The 20,600-nt window shown below is 32.0% G+C and overlaps 1 protein-coding gene across 1 annotated transcript in view; it reads left to right on the forward strand.

Annotated features, from left to right (window-relative positions):
• LOC134721339 (zinc finger homeobox protein 3-like) overlaps window positions 1–20,600 on the forward strand; it is a 215,612-nt gene that overhangs the window by 34,843 nt on the left and 160,169 nt on the right. Inside the window, exons 3-4 of the mRNA XM_063584272.1 lie at window positions 6,352–6,405; window positions 7,358–7,453. The gene's annotated coding sequence lies outside the window, so the exon portion shown is untranslated. The remainder of the gene's footprint in view (window positions 1–6,351; window positions 6,406–7,357; window positions 7,454–20,600) is intronic.

The following is a 20,600-nucleotide window of genomic DNA, read 5'->3' on the forward strand; positions in this document are numbered from 1 at the left end:
AGATCCTTCAGAATACTAATGTCATCTTGTGGACTGTTACTTTGTGTAAAAGCAGTAGAAGTAATAACAAAAGATCCTTCAGAATACTTGTCATCTTGTGGACTGTTACTTTGTGTAAAAGCAGTAGAAGTAATAACAAAGATCCTTCAGAATACTAATGTCATCTTGTGGACTGTTACTTTGTGTTAAAGCAGTAGAAGTAATAACAAAAGATCCTTCAGAATACAAATGTCATCTTGTGGACTGTTACTTTGTGTAAAAGCAGTAGAAGTAATAACAAAAGATCCTTCAGAATACTAATGTCATCTTGTGGACTGTTACTTTGTGTAAAAGCAGTAGAAGTAATAACAAAAGATCCTTCAGAATACTAATGTCATCTTGTGGACTGTTACTTTGTGTTAAAGCAGTAGAAGTAATAACAAAAGATCCTTCAGAATACTAATGTCATCTTGTGGACTGTTTCTTTGTGTAAAAGCAGTAGAAGTAATAACAAAAGATCCTTCAGAATACTTGTCATCTTGTAGACTGTTACTTTGTGTAAAAGCAGTAGAAGTAATAACAAAAGATCCTTCAGAATACTTGTCATCTTGTAGACTGTTACTTTGTGTAAAAGCAGTAGAAGTAATAAAAAAGATCCTGCATAATACTTGTCATCTTGTAGACTGTTACTTTGTGTAAAAGCAGTAGAAGTAATAACAAAAGATCCTTCAGAATACTAATGTCATCTTGTGGACTGTTACTTTGTGTAAAAGCAGTAGAAGTAATAACAAAAGATCCTTCAGAATACTAATGTCATCTTGTGGACTGTTACTTTGTGTTAAAGCAGTAGAAGTAATAACAAAAGATCCCTCAGAATACTAATGTCATCTTGTGGACTGTTACTTTGTGTAAAAGCAGTAGAAGTAATAACAAAAGATCCTTCAGAATACTAATGTCATCTTGTGGACTGTTACTTTGTGTAAAAGCAGTAGAAGTAATAACAAAAGATCCTTCAGAATACTAATGTCATCTTGTGGACTGTTACTTTGTGTAAAAGCAGTAGAAGTAATAACAAAAGATCCTTCAGAATACTAATGTCATCTTGTGGACTGTTACTTTGTGTAAAAGCAGTAGAAGTAATAACAAAAGATCCTGCAGAATACTTGTCATCTTGTAGACTGTTACTTTGTGTAAAAGCAGTAGAAGTAATAACAAAAGATCCTTCAGAATACTTGTCATCTTGTGGACTGTTACTTTGTGTAAAAGCAGTAGAAGTAATAACAAAAGATCCTTCAGAATACTTGTCATCTTGTGGACTGTTACTTTGTGTAAAAGCAGTAGAAGTAATAACAAAAGATCCTTCAGAATACTAATGTCATCTTGTAGACTGTTACTTTGTGTAAAAGCAGTAGAAGTAATAACAAAAGATCCTTCAGAATACTTGTCATCTTGTAGACTGTTACTTTGTGTAAAAGCAGTAGAAGTAATAACAAAAGATCCTGCAGAATACTTGTCATCTTGTAGACTGTTACTTTGTGTAAAAGCAGTAGAAGTAATAACAAAAGATCCTTCAGAATACTAATGTCATCTTGTGGACTGTTACTTTGTGTAAAAGCAGTAGAAGTAATAACAAAAAATCCTTCAGAATACTAATGTCATCTTGTGGACTGTTACTTTGTGTTAAAGCAGTAGAAGTAATAACAAAGATCCTTCAGAATACTAATGTCATCTTGTGGACTGTTACTTTGTGTTAAAGCAGTAGAAGTAATAACAAAAGATCCTTCAGAATACTAATGTCATCTTGTGGACTGTTACTTTGTGTAAAAGCAGTAGAAGTAATAACAATTAAAGATCCTGCAGAATACTTGTCATCTTGTAGACTGTTACTTTGTGTAAAAGCACATTTAAGATCTGTCATAAAATTTAGAATGGAAATGGGGAATATGTCCAAGAGACAACGATCAACATATACCTCTTTCCAATTTAGGGCTTGAAAAAACAACAAGGTCATGGCAATAAAAAGACATTAATGTAATGAAGAAATAATTCAAAGAATTTCATAGATTTATTAGAGATATTGACATGGCCTGGGCTGTTATATTTGAATTTTCCCAAGAAGTAGCAAGGTATCAGAATTAACACATATAATGACCCAGCCAATTCGAAAATGAAAAAAAAACCTATGGCTTGCATGCATTAATTGTCTCACCTGTCTCTGCTATGCGTCTCCAGGTATGAGTAAATTTGCCACAGTAAAGGAGTATTTTCGATAAGGTCCTAAAATGGCCCCCTTTTTTAGCGTAAATTTCAAATTCGGATTTATTGACCAATGTCAAGATAAATTATAGCTAATACATTGACTACACAGGATATAAGCCATTTTGGTGAAAATTTTACGTTTCTGAGTTTCATTATGACGTCACAAGTTGTACTCATATTGATTTTCCACGAAAAAATCAATGAAAATGGGTAAATTTCCGTACATTATTGGACAGGAAACATAGAGCGCAAACAACGACAACAAAGATCTTTTAAAAGAATGTTTGTGAAGACATTTCATATGTCTTATTTGAATATTTGGCTTGTCGACGCCTGCGCTCTATGTTTCCTGGTCCTTGATTTGGTTGAAATCTAGTTGATTTTGTCAAATTTCACCAAAATCTCTTATCTTGACCTTTTTAGGATGAAAAAATCAACGTGTTAGAATTAAACTTTGACAAAAAAAAGTTCTGTTCAACTTTCTCTCGTGTCTTTAAGGCAACTTAAAACATTTATTGTCTTGTAACTATCAACTTTATAATTGGGGCCAAATATATGGCACTTACCGAACATACTCGATCCTTTCAAATACAATACAGTTATCCCTTAAATTACATGGCCACTGTGAGGAGGTAAACTGTTTGTATAAAGCATTATATTTCAGAATGAAAAAGACGTGGATGGTTCAAACCTTGAGTGTAAGGGGACCTTCTGTATGTCATGTGTCCATTATCCTTGACCTATTTTTCATGGTTCAGTGACTGCTTGTTATAATTTTTTTGCAATGTGAATTTTTCACATATGAGTCAATTTGGATAATTATATTTGGTATCAGAGTTCCTTGCAACATGTACATGTTTGCCAGACTGGGTAAACCTGACCTCTACTTCATTTTATGGATCAGTGAACTTTTGATAAGGTCTGTTTCTCTGATACTTTTATAATCAGTAGGTCAACTATATGTGGCGTATTGAATGATTGTAAGAGTGCATGTCAGTCTGCTATGCTTCATCTGGCTTTCCCTCAATATCATAGTTCATGGTTCATTGGACAATGATAGGTTTTATGTTTTGTTCTGTTTATCTATAAGCAGTAGGTCAAATAAAGTTGGTGTATGGAATAACTGTCAGATGTATAACGGGGTATATGTCACCAAGAATGCAAGCTAATGCACATTGAGTTTAAGGGGACTATCCAACATGCACAACCCAAGGGACAGGGGTTAGTCTTTTGAAGATTTAAGAAAGGCAGGTATAACTATAAAACAAACAGCAATTATTTTTTATATAATAACAGACCTTAGATGTTGTCTGGTGTAACGATTGAAGTTGTGTTGAGTTGAGTCTTTTGAGTAAGCATTCCTCCTAGAAATAGCTGAGCCTGGTTTTTTTTGGAAGCACTTTTTTCAGGATAATACTGAAGAGACTAGACTGAAGAATAACTGGTCGACTGATATTTTAAGGTGAATGCTGTAAATTACTCATAAATTGACAGACATTAATAATTTTGGTAATTGAGATAATTCTAGTATTAATAATATTTTTTTATGAATAATGTGAATTTGAGTAATTACAGAGAGTATTTACATTTGTGAAACTAAGTTAAACATAGTATTGCTTAGACTGATTAATGTCAAGATACCAAAATGTTGCTCAGAGCAATGCAATGTGTAACAAATGACATGTTCACAAAATTTATTTGAGAAATTAAATTGAAATTTGTTACAATTATTTCATAATTCCATATTTTCTAAAATACTGTAATTTCTAAAAAAAAAAAAATAACTTTGATTTTTTTTTAATTAAGTTTATGACTATGAGTATTGGTCTGTTTTTCAAGTTTATGTGTTTTGGTTTGTTTTTCAATTTAAAAAAACAAATAGCAATAAATCAGCTTTATATTGTGTATGGATTAGTTGTAAGGTGAAGATGTCTGTATGACAAGTATTTCTATACGACAGCAAAAGTTTTGGTCGTAGATTGGTATTACGTTTGCATCGTCGTCGTCTGAATACTTTTAGTTTTCACTCTTTAACTTAAGTAAAAGTGAATTAGATCTATGAAATTTTAACACAAGGTTTATGACCACAAAAGGAAGGTCGGGATTGTTTTTGGAAGTTATGGTCCTAACATTTTAGGAATAAGGGGCCAAAAAGGGCCCAAAAAGCATTTTCTTGGTTTTCTTACTATAACTTTAGTTTAAGTAGATAGAAATCTATGAAATTTTGACACAAGGTTTATGACCACAAAAGGAAGGTTTGGATTGAAATAGGGAGTTTTGGTTCCAATAGTTTAGGAATTAGGGGCCAACAAAGGGCCCAAATAAGCATCATTCTTGGTTTTTGCACAATAACTTTAGTATAAGTAAATAGAAAGAATATGGGCCCAGTTTTCAAGTTGGTTCAAATCAGGATCCAAAACTTGAGTTATCTTTCTTTGTCCAGAATAGTAGTTGAATCAACTTAAATCATTGTTTTATACAATATACAATGTATATTCAATTTTACTACCAACTGATAAATCAAATCAATCTTTACCATTCAGCGATAACAAGCACTTTTTTTACATTTTAATATTTTATGATGTATTTAAATGAGTAGTTATTGTTGCAAACTCCATTAGAAATTTGAATTGAGATCAGTTTTGGAAAAAGGGAAAGGGGGGTGTGAAAAAAAGATTTCATAAATAAAAGAAAATTTCTTCAAATATAACCTACTGAAATCAATAAACATGCAATCAATGCAATAGAATTAAAATATATTAACTCTTACCTAAAAAAACTCCATTTGACTAAGATATCACAACTTTATGAGTACAAGTAACAAATAAGTAAAAAGTAAAAACACAAAAATACTGAACTCCGAGGAAAATTCAAAAAGGAAGATCCCAAATCAAAAGTCCAAACACATCAAACGAATGGATAACAACTGTCATATTCCTGACTTGGTACAGGCATTTTCTAATGTAGAAAATGTTGGATTGAACCTGGTTTTATAGCTAGCTAAACCTCTCACTTGTATGACAGTCGCATCAAATTCCATTACATTGTCAACGATGTATGAACAAAACAAACATACTCAAAGAGTAAAAATGTCAAAAATAGGGGTACAGCAGTCAACATTGTGTTATCATCTTAATATCACTATAAAAACAACAAATGTAACTAAGAATCACAAAAAGGCATACATCAAATTTAACATACTCATTTTTGCTTTTCTTGTACAACTTAATTTATGTATATAAAGTCTACCCGTAAAGGAAAGAAGGTTTTCATTGCTGGAATTTCATTTCATACCAGATAGTCTTTGGCTAGAGAGTTTTAGTTTTTATGATGCACCATGATCATTCATGAAATTTCACATAATTTTATCGGGGCCCCAGATTGCAATAATAAACCATTTTACAGTAAGTTGAAACAATTGGAAATTTTGGGCGTTTTAATACATGTAATGAAAATATGTGCATAGCCCTATAAATTGATCATTGAATAAAATTGCAGTGCATGAATAATTAATTTTCCATTTTAGGATGTAAATTTTACAAAACTTCATTGTAAAAGTGGCTCAGTTTAATCTGTATTGGGAGTTCTTATTGGAAATTGCCTTGTTGATATTTACAAAAGTTCAACCTTTCCTAAAGGCAACCATACAGCCTTCAGCAATGAGAATGACCAATTCGGCTATCAATTTGTCATCTTTATCCAGTGGTAGATAAAGTGTGTGTGTGTGTTGGGGGGGGGGGGGGGGGGGGGGGGGTAATGTTTACCCAATTTTTTCAAGATCAATGTATTTTAATTAGGAGTCATAGCTGCCAATCTTTCTTTCCCATAAAAATTTTAGTTATAAAGGTCGGTATATATAAGGAAAATTTCAGCAACATATTGTTGGAAAGGGATAGTGCTGCTTTTTAATTTTGCCAAATTATGCCGAAAAAAATCAGGTTTATACCAAGGTCACCTTTGTTGATGATGTCACAATATCATCACTAATGATTCAATTGGTAAAGAATCAAGTGGACATTTTAACATAGTTTTCCTCAAATTTTCACATTTCAGACAATTCTGATTCTTTAATTCTTTGTACATGAGTAAATGAATATTCAAATCTTTTTTCAGAAAGAAAAAATGAAAGACTGTCAAACTTATACTGTACCTGATGGATTATGACAGGTTAGTGCTTGTAATTTGGCATCTAGTGTGGGTTTTTTTCCGTTGTCTCCTAATTCAAATCAGACCTTAAAAAAAGATTTTGAAAAAAAACCAACTAATATGGGAGATGATTTATGCTTCTATTAAATGTCTGAAGCTTAGTGTTTTCCTTTTTCAATATACGTTTCAGATACTTTGATAAAAACAAATGAATTGTGTTGTGTTGCTGTCTCATTGTTGTTATTAAATAATAATTATATTAATAAACAATATATGCTCCAAAATTGTTGTCCTTTATATATATTGTTGTAGGACTTCATTAAAGTAAAAAATGTGTTTTATTACATACCTAGAGTTCATTTGTTTGTCTGACTTTTAAGTTTGTCTTTATTGTTTAATATAAACTGCTCAGTAGAAAGTGCTTATTTCCTTGAGGTACTTAATTTATCTCCACCAACAGATGCATTAATAAATGAATTAAAGAAATTATCTCAAAAATCTTAAACTGAATTACATAGCTAAGTGTTTTCTATCAGTCTATTTCTAACTAAGATTTTTATCATAATATAGTTCTACCATTCTCCTGCCTAACCAAAATTTCTTAATTGCTTTTTCACTTTTTGATATGAATTAGAAATAACATGTTTTAGTCTGTAACTGATATTTTTTTTTTTAAAGAAAAACCATTAAAGGTGTGTCCCTACATAGATGTTAAATCAAAACTCAAAGTTCATATTATTTTTTATTACCTGGTCTAATTTGATATTTTTTCTTAATTAATTTTCTGGTTATTAAGATGTTGGCAAAGGAAACAATAGAAGAATGGTTATCCGTGGCCACATGTGTTACTTAATCATCAAACAATTTTATAAGATGTTTTATCTTGGCAATGGGATGACCTATTTGATTAAATATTAAACAGGGGAGCATGTCTCAACTACATCTCATTAACATTGTGTATCTTTATTGATAGCTTTTATTAAAATAAGAAGCTAAGAAGACACTGACCAAAAGCTGAGGTGTCATTGGTTTCTGACCTTTTATGGATGTACAAGGACATTGTATTAAGGTAAATAGTAAATATAATTATATCACGTTTTTCGTGATCGTTTAGACTTTATTGAACGTTAAGCGGAAGTTATTAGATAGATATATCATTTATTGGTAATCTATTATCAACAAAAATGTATTTAAACCACATATAGACAGTTAAAATGAAGTTTAATCCTGTGTGAAATGATTATTTTTCTTCATTTCTGCTAAATTGCAACTTTGATATAATGTCATGCAAATGTTACATACTTTGAACATGTTGATTGTTGAATGTGGTTTGCAGTTTAAGTATACTGTAATCTATATATACAAATATATGTATCTTGATTTTCTAAATCAGAGAGCAAAATTTCTGCATATATATATACAACTCGTCTAAACATCAACCCAACAATGTTAAATCTGTTTTCGCAAATTTTTGGTTCTTCCCACGCCAAGATTAGAACCCATGCTACTGAGATATCGTAACACGAAATTGCCTGCACTGTTACCGTTGCGCTAGAACACACGACCACCTGGGCTTTTTGAAAATGAAGCTTTCGGTGGCTGGGTGTTACCTTTCCATTTCAGTTTTAATCTAGCGTCGTACTACAGTACATGATATATAAGGCATGAAGATGTTATTCTAACAGATCAGCTAAATTATCTATAGTAAAGGATTCTACAAATTAATGTAAGATATAGGTCTGAGCCTGCAGTGACAACTCTACAACAGATTTATCCATCGGATCACCAGCAATTTTAGATCTGTTCTTCCCTCGCCAGGATTCGAACCCATGCTACTAAGATATCGTGACACCAAATCGACTGCACTGTAACCGGTGCACTAGACCACAGAACCACCTGGGCTTCATAAAATATATATATATCTAATTCGTCTAAATAACAGCCCAACAATTTTCTTCCCTGATAGACTCGATTTCATGCTTCTGAGATATCGTGAAACCAAATAGCCTTGCCAGTGGCGGATCCAGAACTTTTGATAATGGGGGCCCGCTGACTGACCTAAGAGGGGGCCCTCTCCAGTCATGCTTCAGTGATTCCCTATATAAGCAACCAAATTTTTCCCACGAAAGGGGGGGCCAGGGCCCCCCCTGGATCTGCCTATGCTTGCACTATGCCTGGCACGCTAGACTACTTGACCACCTCGGCTCGACAAACATCAAGCTGTCAGTGACTGGGTGTTACCTTTCCTTACATGATAAAAAAGGCATGAAGATGGAATATTACAGACCAGCTGAATAATCTATAACAGATAATCTTGCATATTAATTTAGGATTCAGTTACAAAATATTAATGATAATTTAGTAGAACATTTTGTGAACAAACCATTTCTACAGAATAAATATTGAAAATTAGCCCAGAATCTACAGTTTTCAGAAAGACCTGTAAGATAGAAAAAATAATTTATTGACAAAGGTTAAATTTGAAATATATGTAAAATAACTTCAAAAGTCTGCTGGATTTCCATGAACAATTTTGAACACTGTCTATAATATCATTGCAAGTCCAGAATGTTATGATCTTAAAAGATACACGGCATAGCCATCTAAAAACCATCAAACCTATTTTAAAAAGTTTTTTTTTTTTTATTTATCTCTTTACAAAAATCTTGTCCCCTGAAACTACTTGGCAAAATTAATCAAACTTGGCCTAAGTCATCCTCAGTCTGCACCAAAAACTTTCTCATCTACTAGTCTGAAGACCAATATTCTGACATTTTTCTTATTGGGCCAAACAAAATTTTGCAAAAACTTACTAGTTCGAATGAAATTTTACTAGTGTGGGGCATCGGACTAGTGGCTAACCGTGCAGACTGCATCCTTAGTGTATCTGAATCTAAAGCATTGTTGGGTTGCTGCCCCTGAATTTGTTATGTTAAGGAAAATTTGCAGTGTTTGGTAATATTATAATAGATAGAGATAAACTATAAACAGCCAAATTGTTCTGCAAAGTAAGCTCTACAAATTATTCAGCATGATCAAAATTGTCAATTGACCCCTTCTGAAGTTATTGCCCTTTAAAGTCAATTATACACAATTTTTCGTAAATTTTTACATCTCTTCCATTGAAACTACTGGGCCATCACTAAAACAGAGAATTTTGTCATGAATTCTATTCTTGTTAGTATAACCAGGTTTATATGCACACAGACCCATTTTTGCCAGAAAAAGAAATAGAAAATTGATATGATAGAATATGTAAACAGCACTAGGACACATTCCACTGCATCCACACAGCATGTGTAACAAACCCTGCAATTAATATAGAAATAAGGAATCTGATTGCAGCCAATGAGACAACACTCCTCAAGAGACTTTACCCTTTTTTGTGTTTTTGGCAAAACTGCAGAAGATTATTAGAAACTGTAATGACAAAAAATTATTCAGCAATTTGATTTAAAAAAAGAGATTTTGAGACCAAGGTGAGCGACACAGGTTCTTTACAGACTCTTTCTAGCATCTAGTTTTAAATGAGATTACTAAGACCAATAAGCAGTAGAAATTTTGTTGTGTTATTATGCCTTAACCTCAGGACCTTTCATTACTAAAATAAACAGATATGGTATGATGATATTACCACAATAAATCACCATATATGAAAAAAAACAAACATATCACATGAAAAATGAGAGCTATAAAAGTTCCTAATATGACAAATATAAAACAATTCAAACAAGAAAACTAACATACCTGATTATTGTACATAACCAAACAAAAAGCAAATAAGATATACAGCAAGAAACAACAACATAACAGGCTCCTAACTTGGGACAAGTTTCAGCTCTCCCTTGACCCTATTTGCAAGTATGGTCTTGAGAAAAGATGAAAGTCTGTCGGAAGGGGTCGATAAATGGCTGACCTGTGTTAAGGGAGAGACATATTATGACTCTTGCATGTAAAAAACACCCTTGTAGCCTTTCAAAAAGAGCAGGTTAATGCCAGTACAAGGCAGCACTCGCACCCGCAAAGTAGAACGGGATTAATATAAGTCGCAATAAATTTTTCCTAATTCACTATTAATAAATTTGTTAAACTAACTTGGAACAAGCACACACACAGAATGTTTATGTTTAGGCTCATTATAAGCAGTATATGTTTATGTGTTCCCATTTATTTTTTATACTGAGAGAGTTGGCAGAATGCAATCCTTGATAACGACTTTCCCTTTTGGAATAAGCCAGTGTTTGGCCTGCTTACTAATGCATAGATATTTTCCCTTCAGTAAATTGATCAAAATGCATGTATATACTGAAACACTAATTTTGGTGGGGTTAAAATTTCCTGGTTTTGTCCCTATATAAGATTTCATGGGGATTTAATTTTGTGCTTTCCAATAAATGTAAGTTATATTATATGAAGGTTAAATTTTCATGAGGGTTTTAATTTTTCGTGGATATATTCTTTCCACGAAAAAAACAAGATTAAACCCTTCACGAAAATTTCTACTTTACGGTAATTATACTGTTGCATTGTATTTAATAAAACAATTTATATCCCAGAGAATTATTTTATTTATAATTGACAGTGCAGACATTTTTATAATTGATGATATGTATTGATTTATATTTTAACTTTACATTGTTAATATTGATTGGATAGATAAGTTGTTCAATTCTTCCTGGTTAATCTATCTTACTTTTAAAGTAGAACTGTTTTTCATTGTAGTCTTTGAATGATTTGTTTGTTGATTTCAGATATAGATTTTTTTTTTTATATAATTATTTATTGTTGAAATTGTTCAACTTTAAAGACCTAAATAAGGATAAAATAGTTGTTGAAAACAAAGTAAATTTACCACTTGCATAAAAAGGAATTGGAGGTAGATATGAACACTACAAAAATTTAGGGGATTGGGATGGAGGTGGCTGAGAAAAAATGGAAAAATAGGTCATGACATGTTGGTTTTCTCAATTGAATTGTTTCATATTTATCATGTCAAGGCCTTTTAAAGCCAGCTTTACAGTATGAGGTATTTTCTCATTGTTGAAGACCTTACGATTGCTTATAATTGCTTACATCCTCTTTATTTGAACTATGCTGTAAATTAAGTAAAAATTTTACAAGCAAGGCTATGCATGTGACTAAATTTGTAACAAGTGATGTCCCAAATTTTGGTTAAATTAACAAAGCTTAAATAAATGATTACAAAAGGGTTTCTGTGCAAACAGTGAAAAAACAAGTCACAAAAGCATGAAGAATTCTGTCAGGAATAAATATTCTGAAGTCAATCTAAATTATTCAGAAAAAATACAAAAGAACTTGAAGAAGTACAGTTTTCCAACTATGAGGTTTTTTGATCTGTTCACTATGGGTGCCAACTGGTCAACAATACAGAAATGGCCAGAATGCAATTAACAACATTTTTTAATGCAAAACAGATGCAAATAGGAAACAGAACTTAATTAAAGCAATGCTGATTTTCCAGTTCAGGATAGTCAATTTAATCTGTGAGAATAAATACACCCATCTAAATAAAAATTAACCCCTCCCCCTATTTTTCATCAAAGTTTCACTGATTGTCTCCCTTTTCCCATTCAAATATAATTTGATTATTTTATGTTAAAAGAGTACCGGTAATTGTTCTAAAATTAGATAAAAACTCACTTTAACTGCTATTACATTGTTCTTTTTAATTCAAAAAAGGATGAAAAATATTGAATAAACATTTTAAATACAGGTTAAAATTACCTAGAAGACCACTACTTGACAAAGCAGAACTAATGTTCAGTCAATGCATAGATAAGCTGTCTTATCACATGACCTCAATGTCAAAGTGGAGACCTGACAGACATTGGATCAGCTATGTCACAAAAGGGGTCAGTCAACCAAGACTGAGATGATATGCCAATGACAATACCCTGTCACTCGAACCACCAATGTTACAACCGCTAATAGAATATTATCAATCCCAGGATCAATAGCTCACACGCTATCAGTTTTTCTATTCAGTCAACCTCTTAAACGGTTCAAAAAAAGGTGGCAGTCAAGCTTTGATCACAAGAGATTGCCAATGCCTTTATTGTGAAATTGTCATTATAGAAATGTCTTGTTTTCGCAATAGAGGTGGAATTACCTGTGATAATCCATAGTCCCAGTTGACTTCAAAAGCTAATTAGAAAAAGCTGGGTGTTTTTAATTTTTTGGTAATAACCTTTAAGTAAATCAGATAAAATGTTTTTCTAGCTTTAAAGTTTGCATGCCTTAAAGGATTATTTTTCAATTAGTCCTGATTGTAGTATAAATATTATTTTTAAATGCTAAGAGAAAGAATAAAGATACAGGTGTATGCAAAATGAACATTCATTCAGGATTATTTTCTTTATTAAAAATTATATGTACTACATAAGGCTGTAATTTTTGGGCAAAGAAAATGGATTGGTTTGTGCAAGATGTAGCATTTATTTCATATTTTACAGAAAAAATACACATATATATGAGTCCAAATATTGAAAAAATGGAAGTATCACATAAATATTTAAATGGGTATTGTGGTTATTATTGACCATAGCCTCTTTAGATTGGGACTAAGGTTCATCTGGTTACATAATGCCAATACATGATATATAAGGCATGAAGATGGAATATTACAGATCAGCAGAATTATCTATTGTAGAGGATCTTACAAATTAATGCAGGATTCAGTCACAGAAATAATATTTTTTTAAAGGATCGGAACATTAATTTGTGGAATCCTGCTGCAGGGAAGGAGGCATGAGGTTTTACCCATGTCTATCTGTATGTCTGTCTGTCCCTCTTCATGTGAAAGTTTTTGGTCAATGTAGTTTTTGATCTACTTAAAACTTTGTACACATGTCCCTATGATATGATCTTTTTAATTGTAATGCCAAATTAGATTTTTTACCCCAATTTCACGTTCCACTGAACATAGAAAATGATAGTGTGAGTGGGGCATCTGTCTACTTAGGACACATTCTTGTTTGTAGAGTTATGCCCCTTCATAGATTGAAAAAATGCTGAATATTTCTTACTGTTCTCTAACTTTAGTTTTACACAACCAAATATTATGAAACTCTAAGATAATGCTTATTACAACAAAAAACAGATCAACTTTGAATTTGGGTAGTGTCACTTTTACCATTCTAGAGTTATGCCCATTCACAAATGGAAAAATTGCTGAATATTTCGTTTCCATTCTCTTACTTTAGTTTGCCTCAACTTTGTACACAATGCTTATTACCATAAAACACACATCAAGTTTGAATATTGGTGGCCTCACTTTTACTTTTTTAGAGTTATGCCCCTTTACAAATGGAAAAAATGCAGAATTTTTGTATTTTTCTCTTACTTAAGTTTGCCTCATGCAAATGTTATGAAACTTACGTATATGCTTAATACCACAAAACAGACTAAGTTTGAATTTGGGTAGTGTTACTTTTACTGTTGTTGAGTTATGTCTGTTTATAATCTATAAACAATGAGGGCATTCGTCTGTATCCAATGGACATATTTCCTATTTATAAGGACAAACTCTGGTGTATAGTAGAGTTGAAAACAATAAACTCACCATGAAAGGGAGTTAACTGATAAGATGATCAGCTGTAACAGATGATAGGTATATATTAATGAGACAGCAACCCAATAGAACTCATCTGAACATTAAAGGTAAGAAAACACTGAAGGCCAATGAAAAATAAGGTTGATTTAAAATAAGCAAACTACATGATGAAAAGAAAAAGATGAGCAGATAAATCTTTAGTTTACAGAACACTACATAGAACACAAAATCTAAATCCATGGCGGAGGAGGGGATTGGGATGAATTTATATATAAAGTTGATCAGGAAGGGTCCTGCTTCACTGCTATTCTATAGTCACTCCTTTAAATATATGCATTGATGTATTACTTTTGATGACAAGACATCATATAGTTCTAGGGAATTTGTAAACATCTCTTATTAACATATTTGTTTGCTGTGTCTATAATGGAAATTATATAATGAAATATATACATTGGAAACTGGACAGATGAATAGTTTAATATATGAATGACCAATTTATAGATATAGGAAGATGTGGTGTGAGTGCCAATGAGACAACTCTCCATCCAAATAACAATTTAAAAATTAAACCATTATAGGTTAAAGTACGGCCTTCAACACGGAGCCTTGGCTCACACCGAACAACAAGCTATAAAGGGCCCCAAAATTACTAGTGTAAAACCATTCAAACGGGAAAACCAACGGTCTAATCTATATAAAAAGGCTGTTTATTATTATCAAATAGAACACTGTATCTCAAAAATGAGTTTCTTCACTGTTTTTCTCTACAATTGAGAACTTTCTTTCATTTCTCTTAAAAACTCCTTTTCCAAATTTTTTTTTTTTAGGCTGAGATTTATTAAAAGATTTAAAAGATCGATAAATTGTTCCTGTTTTGAGATGCAGTACTAATATTAGAGGACAAACTGTACAGCATTGCAGTTACAAAAAAAACCCCAGACCTTGAAGACTGTACTTGAATAAAAAAAGTTCAAAGATTTTATATTTTGGTAAGTTTGTGGCTATTTATATTATGGTAAAAAAGATTTTTTGCTACATGTATCTCTGCAACTGGGTTGTATTGGTGATCTAAATAAGAAAGTTGTTTTAATTTTCTAGTAAGATGGAAGTTAAGGAAATTATACTTGTGAACAACCTCCACCAAATCCTCCCCCTACTGCCACCACTACCATTTGTATGGATCTCCCACAAGAAATATTTGTCCTTCAAAGAAGGTTAAGATCTGCCTAATTATCATGATTTCCTCCAATAGGTAAATTGTTTTCCTATGAAATGTGTATTCTACAGAAGTAGATAGTGAAAACATGTTCTGTTTACATAACAAAAGTTACATAAAACCATTAGACATGCTGTTTTCACTTATTAATTTATAGAAAACAAACAGCTAATTTCACATATTTTAGAAGATACATACTAATGTTAGCTGGGTTACAACAAAATATTAAAACATAAATAAGTTTGTTATACTCCATTTATGGGCATTATGTTTTCTGGTCTGTGTGTTTGTTTGTCTGTCCATTTGTCTGTCTGTCCCAAATTAAAGAATTTGGTCAAGGTAGTTTTTTGATGAAGTTGAATTCCAATCAACTTGAAACTTATTACACATATTCCCTATGATATGATCTTTCGAAATTTAATGCCAAATTAGGGTTTTGACTCGAATTTCATGGTCTACTGAACATAGAAAATGATAGTGCGAGTGCACTATGGATGCGTTCTTGTTGAACAAGTTTTAAAAGAAGTTTCCGTCTGTCACATGTTCATTGGCCTTGACTTCATTTTCATGGTTCAGTGACTTCTTGAAAAAAAGGTAAGATTTTTTGTAATGTTAATTTCTCTCTTACTAAGAGTTATAGGATAACAATATTTGGTATGCCCTTACCTTGCAAGGTCCTCATGCCCTTCCGACAGTTTTCACTTGACCTTGACCTCATTTCATGGATCAGTGAACAAGGTTTAGTTTTGGTGGTAAAGTTTTTATCTCTGATACTATAAGCAATAGGTCTAGTATATTCAGTGTATGGAAGGACTGTAAGGTGAACATGTCCAATTGGCAGATGTCACTGACCTTGACCTCATTTTCATGGTTCAATGTTTTTATGTTTTTACATTTTTTTTCTTTTACTACATGCAATAAGTCAGCTATTTTTGGTGTACAGAAATATTTTATGATGTTCATGTAAGTCTTGCAGGTATATCATTTAACCTTGACCTCATTTTCACAGTTCATTGCTCAGTTATAAGTTTTTGTGTTTTGATCTGTTTTTCATAAACTATAAGCAATAGGTCAACTATATTTAGTGTATTTAATGATTGTCAGGTGTACATGCCTTTCTTGTGTGGTTTATATGACCTTAACCACATTTTTTTAGCTCACCTGGCCCAAAGGGCCAAGTGAGCTTTTCCCATCACTTGGCGTCCAGCATCCGGCGTCGTTAGCTTTTACAAAAATCTTCTCCTCTGAAACTACTGGGCCAAATTAAACCAAACTTGGCCACAATCATCATTAGAGTATCTAGTTTTAAGGAGTTATTGCCCTTCTTAGTCAATTTTTAACAATTATTATTTATTTGGTAAATTTTGGTAAGTTTTTACAAAATGTTTTCCTCTGTACCTAAAGGGCCAAGTTCATTACAGATAGAGAATATTGTAAGAAGCATTAAATTATGATCTACAAACATATCACCATCACCAAAACACAATTTTGTCATGAATCCATCTGTTTCCTTTGTTAAATATTCACATAAACCAAGGTGAGCGACACAGGCTCTTTAGAGCCTCTAGTTTTTCATGTTAAGTTTATATGATAGTTGTAGTAAAACTTTATATTATAATAATTTATGACTATCAACATAATATCAATGATTAGAAAGGAAGGTGAGACATTTCAGTGTGTTCACTCTTGTTATAAATGGGAATGATGGGACTTGGTGAATGTCACAATAATAAGAACTCTCATTCCAATTAAGGAATAACAGTACTGAAGTTGATTTTATGATTTGAAGGATGCAAATGCAGTTTTACTGGCGATGCGTAGCAGAGACAGTAAAACAAATATTTGAGACTGCCAAATCAAAATTGACGGTGGGAACTTTTCAAATACAGTACTGTTAATCAGATTCTAATGCATTACATAAAGAAATGATATGGTAAAGCTTGAAAAAACGTTTAAATTTGACATACAAATAAATTCAGTGAAAATTCACGAATGATTTATGCGCAAAGATGTCATGGCTAATCGGGATGTCAAACAAATGAAAACTTACAAGCTGGAGGTTAATACATTACCTCTTTGATTCAAATTCGAATAAAATTACATTAAAACGGTGAATTTGAGGTAGTTGTTATTTTATTTATGATAATATTGTAGTAATCGAACATTTGTTGATCCATTGATTCAAAATGGCAGGTCCCTCCTTAGTTATACCTTGTCAACTGTGGATTTGACAGTAACTTTTATCCAATGAAAAAAATATAATGTAGAATATCAGACACATAATTTCTGTATGCAGCTTTTTCTGAATTCGCAGAAATTTAAATCTTTTAGATTTGTCCATTCTTTGAAAATGGTAATGATAAAGGAGTAGGTTGATTTTGGCTACAATTTTTATGTTCATCAAATCAAATATTTTAGACACTTTTTAAACACTTAAAAGTGTCTATTTCAATTGATTCAATTAGTTTATGTGACGGTTTTAAACTGATCAAGTCATTAAAAACGTCCTATTCAAGCTTGAATATGAAAAATCTATCAAATATGGCAAAAATTGTCATTTTCAGATGGTTTTTGTCAAAAATGAAAGTGGCTGCATCTGTGTTCATCCTCAACCTTTATATATATTATGTATTATCATCAAATACAACTTACATTTCAATATAATGAATGAACACGAATGTGGCCACTTTCTTTTAAGACAGAAACTGTCTAAAATTTAACTAAAATGCTAAAATTGTGAAGATTTCAGTAATTTAGCATGTCTTAATGATGCTATTACCCGATATATGTGCATTGTATTGTCAAAAACAGCCCATATTTATGTAGCAGAATCATACTACTTTGCAGTAAATAGCGTAACGATTACATTTTGTAAAACTGCTATTATGTTGGGGCAAAAAAGGGGTCTTACTGAACCTACTCCTTTTATTCAATAATTTCTGAATGCTGAAGTATTTATAGAAGTATAATGTAAGCTGATTATTGAAATGTAAAGTCTTGTTGCCAAGTCTGACCTCTATTAAGGTACTTTAATGAAGTACTTACCAGGTGCTATGTTAATTAAAATGTTAATGAGATTGATGGGTTTGTCTGCTCATAATTTCTTAACCTGCCTGTAGGTCTAGGGGGGAAAACAGTTTGTTTAATTACAGTATATTATATTCTGTGGAATGATGTTGTTCTGATGGTTTCTGTCAGTAATGAACTTATATGCAGTGTATTGTGTTTATTAATAAATTAATTAATATATAATGAAGAAAAGTAAGTTTATTTGTGATAAAGTATTGTATTTTTCATTGTTCTTTTTGGTAATAAAGCATAGGGTCAGTTTCTACCTATCCATCCACAAATCACTCAACTTTTATTTCGATACTTTGATATTCTTTATGATTGCATTTTAATTTGCCAATACACAGATATAAGAAGATGTGGTATGAGTGCCAATGAGACAACTCTCCATCCAAGTCACAATTTGTAAAAGTAAACCATTATAGGTCAAAGTAATGTCTTCAACATTGAGCCTTGGTTCACACTGAAATGCAAGCTATAAAGGGCCTAAAAATGAATAGTGTTAAACCATAAAAATTGGAAACCCAATCTTTATAAAAAACGAGAAACAAGAAACACTTATGAATCACATCAACAAACAACAACCAATGAACATCAGGTTCCTGACTTATCACAGGTGCAAGCAAATGCAGCGTTTAAGGTCTAGGTAGGAGCAGCTGACCCTGCAGACAGGATTGTGCACTTGGCATCCAATAACACAGGTTTCCACTGTGTATCATCGTACAGCGGATATAGGTACTAACCAAGTGGGCATGATTGATTTTGAACTGACATGGTAAAGAAAAACTTTGTTTTATTTTATCAATATTCAGTGTACATTTCTCAACATTTGAAATTCCTGTTCCAAAATAATTTTCGCATCAATATTTTCCTATTTATAAAACAACTTTTATATTCTAATAAGAACTATTAACTTGTAAATGCGCAAATAGTTGTGAATGTCAACACCAACACTCAATTTCTATACATATGTCGACATTTACATGTTTTACCTGAAAGAAGGCTAATACAGGGCAAAAGTAATAGTTACCAATCATAAACCTAGCTGTGATTACTCATTCCTTGAAACTTTTGGGGTAATAAACGAGTATGAAAATTTTGTTTCTTGTATATAGTGTACAGCAAATTAACTATGCACCGTACAGAAGTATTTATGTGGTCAGCTAAACACTGTAAACAACGATTCTTTTCGGAATAAAATATCGAAAAAAACATATGCATGAAAGATTTCAATGCCAATTATTGATACAGCTATACTTATCACACACGCAAAGTGGCCTTCTATCAGAAAAAAAGTTGCAATGAATATAGAATTATATCGGATGAGACGAGTGCCAACTTCATTGACAAGTATTTGCACATGTGTTTAGTTATCGTTCTTGTTTTGGGAAAATAATGAGACATCTCTAATCATCAACCTATGACCAAATCATTTCTTAAAACAACAATAATGTTTAGATTGAGGTACACATTGATATTATGTGATCGAAACAAAGATTTTCGTTACCGTGTGAGGTAAAAATCCATCACGCCCGCTTGGTTAGTACCTATATTCAGTGTACTGATGATACACAGTGGTTTCTAGAGATTGATTATTTCGTTTTTTATCTCCAGTTCTTCCTGGCTGGATCTGACTGTCTATCAAATGTTGTGTTCAGTCAAAGTTGCTTTTGATGTATTTAGTATAATATGTACATAGGAATTGTATGATTTTGTATTATGGGTGCATTACAATGATAATAATACCAGGTAATTACATTTGTGTATATTTATAAAACAATATGGTGTCCATCGTGCATGACGGGCTGTCAGCAAACTAAACTTTGCGTTGTTTATTTTTGAAGGGAGTATGTATTATACTGTCTGTATTGAGCTTTCTGAAAACTCTAAGATACAAAAATTGAAGCCCTTGGGTTTGGATTGTATAGGATATGGCAGTATGGGCTATTTCAATTTTTTGGTCAGTTTGTGTCCATAATATCTATATTAGCAGGCTACATTGTCTTATCAGGGCCTTTTATAGCTGACTATGCGATATGGGCTTTGCTCATTGTTGAAGGCCGTACAGTGACCTATAGTTGTTAATGTCTGTGTCATTTTGATCTTTTGTGGTTAGTTGCCTCATTGGCAATCATACCACATGTTCTTTTTTATAGACTTTTATAAAAAAAAAATCATTTATTATCATCATATCATGTCCACTTGAAATGATTTGAACATTAAGTTTAGTATTAACAAATCTTCTTTTATGTGTAAATTTTCTTTATTTTTTTGTAATTTAAGAAAAAAATATATATTCATTATTGTTTTCCAGGGGGCCATGAAGTCCTTCCAATATTTTTCAATTTTGAGCTT

The sequence above is a fragment of the Mytilus trossulus genome, chromosome 6 (genome assembly GCF_036588685.1).
Source record: "Mytilus trossulus isolate FHL-02 chromosome 6, PNRI_Mtr1.1.1.hap1, whole genome shotgun sequence".
Taxonomy (NCBI): Eukaryota; Metazoa; Mollusca; class Bivalvia; order Mytilida; family Mytilidae; genus Mytilus; species Mytilus trossulus.